The sequence below is a fragment of the Camelina sativa genome, chromosome 10 (assembly GCF_030686135.1).
Source record: "Camelina sativa cultivar CO46 ecotype springtype chromosome 10, ASM3068613v1".
NCBI lineage: Eukaryota > Viridiplantae > Streptophyta > Magnoliopsida > Brassicales > Brassicaceae > Camelina > Camelina sativa.
This window is the reverse complement of record NC_141889.1, coordinates 2511100-2514654: the sequence shown is the minus strand read 5'-3', so window position 1 is coordinate 2514654 and position 3555 is coordinate 2511100. Positions and strand designations below refer to the sequence as shown.

At 33.2% G+C, this 3555-nt stretch overlaps 1 non-coding gene across 1 annotated transcript; it reads left to right on the top strand.

The window, feature by feature from the left end:
* Positions 1–475: 475 nt before the first annotated feature.
* Positions 476–1423, top strand: LOC104716674 (bZIP transcription factor 11). Its single transcript, XR_015568914.1, has one exon. It is a non-coding gene; the product is annotated as a bZIP transcription factor 11 (transcript).
* The last annotated feature ends 2132 nt before the right edge of the window (positions 1424–3555 follow it).

Genomic DNA, 3555 nt, shown 5'->3' with positions numbered 1-3555 from the left:
CTATAAATTCATGTCTCCTAAACCATTTCAAAGCCCCCCCCCCCTCTCTCTCTTCTCTCCCCTTCTTCTCTCTTTCTCTCGAAGATATCGTCTTTTTGATTCCTTTCCTTCTTCTTCTGATTTCGTTTTTTTTTCTTCAAAGCTTAAAAATCTCAGGTTTTTTTTGTTTGTGAGAACTAATTTACCAAACAAAAAAAAAAGGAAGGAAAAAAACATTGATGCTTAATCAGCAGTTCTTGGTGTTTGAGACACATGTCTCCGATTATACTCAGTGAGATCTTTCTCTCTGGGTTTATGTTAAATTCCACAATCAGGCGCAGGACCCATCTTGTTCAATCTTTCTCTGTTGTCTTCCTTTACTGGCTTTACTACGTCTCATGATTTTTCTTGAAATTATTTAAATCTTTACGCATAATTACAAACAAATAACCCTATAGTTTCCATCAAATCTTTCTTCTTCTTTTTTTTTCGTCATCTGGGTCCTGTCCTGTCCTGTTGTGTTCTGCTCTGTTCTGTTTTTTGTTTCCCCTAAAAAAACCCATTTTGTAATATTTGATCTCTCTTCTTGTAAGATAAGGCTTCCTTTGTTTGTTTTCTTTTGTGTGTGTGTGTGTGTTACTAAATGGAATCGTCGTCGTCGGGAACAACTTCGTCGACGATTCAGTCTTCGTCAGGATCAGAGGAGTGTCTCATGGAGAAGAGGAAACGTAAACGGATGCTCTCAAACCGTGAATCTGCAAGGAGATCTAGGATGAAAAAACAAAAGCTCCTCGACGATCTAACGGCTCAGGTTAACCATCTTAAAAAAGAGAACAACGAGATCGTGACAAGTGTCAGCATCACAACGCAGCACTACCTGACCGTTGAAGCAGAGAACTCTGTTCTCAGGGCTCAGCTCGATGAACTTAACCACAGGCTTCAATCTCTCAACGACATCATCGAGTTCCTCGACAGTAACAACAACAACGGCATGTGTTCGAACCCTCTGGTTGGTTTGGAGTGTAATGATTTCTTCGTGAATCAGATGAACATGTCTTATATGATGAACCAGCCTCTCATGGCTTCTTCTGATGCTTTACTGTATTAAATGTGGACCTAAAAAAAACCCTCGAAGTTACAAACATGGGGGCCGTTTTGTTTTTGTCCGATTTAAAGACATGTCGAGAGAGAGAGATCTATTATTATATAAAAATGGGTCTGTTGTTTGATTATTTCCGTTTCAATATTTTGTTTTGGGGTACGTTTTAGGCGTTAGGTAACCTCAGCATCATCGTTATGAGTGTGTTTGCAATAAAGGCTCTGTTGCCGCATGAGTACAAAGTGTCTTCTTAATATTGTAATCACTGCTTCTTAGTTTGATCTTAAAAGTTTTGGATTTTGTAAGTCTTCACTATCAATGTAAAATATACTTAATTGGTAAAAATAGTGGTCAAATTTGAGCCCGGAGAGACCAAAATATCACTTGGACTCTATATAATCATGATTCATGCCAATCAGATATTAGATGATAAATCATATGATAAAATTGCATGTGGGGACATCTTTGTCTTCTCACTTGAAAAATAAACCTTCATTATTTTCTTATTATAAATTTTCAACTCTTAAATAATAGTATATAGTACCTTGATGTCCAAAAGAAAAGAAAAAAAAAATCTAGATCACTAAAGAGTAAAGAGTGTGGATATCGCCATGATATGAGTGTGAATTCTTAAGAGAAAAAAAAGTAGTATCAGTTTGATGAATTTGGAGATATTCTTAAGAAGACTTACAAAATCCAAAACTTTTAAGAATCGGAGAATCTAGGTGAACTGAGGGTTCTTAGGTAAATGTTGTAATAATAAGAAATCTAAATTTTCTATCTGGAAAAATATATAACATGTTAGACAAGAATATTGAAATCTCCGAAGTTTGAAACTCACCCAAAATAAGAAATCAAATTGTGCAGATTCTTATTAAATGTTTTAATCTTATTTCTAGTAAATTTAGTAGGTTTAAAATATGTACTAGACTTATAGGTGAAATCCTAGACTCTTGTATTCTTTGCTTTTTTTATTCATCTCATCTTTTAATTGATTTTCTTATCTTGTATTTATTTTCTTGTTGTTGTTGTTGTTCAAAGTTCGTTTATCACCATTAGATCCACACACCAGTACATCACAAAAATAATGGTTATATTACATCGTGAACAATAATGGGGAATCCTATTCTACCCTTTTGGCAGAATTATACTTTCGTATCCATTGATCACGGATGGTTCATTCATGAATATTACACATAGAAGCCTCTTTTTTATTATTATATAAAGGAGTCTTCTATTTGATATATTGCAATTTTTCAACCTTTATTTCGAGTTTAGTATTCCTTCTTGAGAATATCGTGCATGTGTCGAGTCTCGAGAGATTATAAAAAGGCATCTTATGTGTTTTGATCTAGAAAACTAGAAAACCAGTTATACTAGGTTATATGTAACCTTCGGAATGATAAATAAAACTAGAAAACCATTTATACTATATTATATGAACTAAATGACCATACGGTGGATATGTTAATTTACAAAAGAAAAAAAAATACTTGATGATAAATAATTGTGAATTTGTGGTTTTACAACCCTATTATATATTTGTTTGAAATAAGATCATTATCTTCCATACCAAATGCACCTTTTATAATAACCGCTATGACAATATTAGAAAAACATAATAATTTGGAAGTCGTAATCAATTATGGCAAAATTGTCATGTGCAGGGAACAATATTTGCCGGTACTTGACCCAAAAACATATGATGATTTAAGCCTTAAATAGTAGATCGCCTAAGTAAATGATTTTATAACATTCGTTCTCCTATAGATCTACCTGAACAAACATAATTGGTAATTAGTCGGTTTATGTACTGTATATATAATAAAGATTCTTCTCGTTATATAAGAGGATATATTATCTATATAAATTTATAATCTGAAAATGGAATGATGATCTATATTATAATTTGAAAAGAACAGCCTAAAAATATAGAAACTGATATAATCTCTTTACGAAAATCTAAAAATAAATTTACCAACAACGTTAAGATCTTCTGCATGACGTAAACCATCCTTTTTTTTTTGAGCAAACACGTAAACCATCCTATGAGAATATGATCATCGAGAAGGTTGCAGAGAAATATAGAAGCCACAAGACGATCATGGTCGAACTACAATCCATTATGGTATTTCGTAACATAGATTGTGGGTTGGGTTACTCAACTATAATCCCACAAAGGCATTTGAAAACTCCATAACCTTCTTTATTCAAACCGGAAAACACTAGCATTTTGTACCGTCACCACTATTTAGCGATCCCATACAACGGCTAAAATTAGAATATGTCGAACAGCTTCATTTCGATCCACGTACATTATATATAACATACACCAAATCATTTACACGAATGTTTGCGGATATTCTTGAAGATTCCCTTAGATGAAAAGAAAGAAAAATAAGAGCTTTAGTCAAACGATTAGAGAGTCTAATCGTCACACAAAAGGAGGGAAAAAACCAAAAAACAAATGTAAGTTT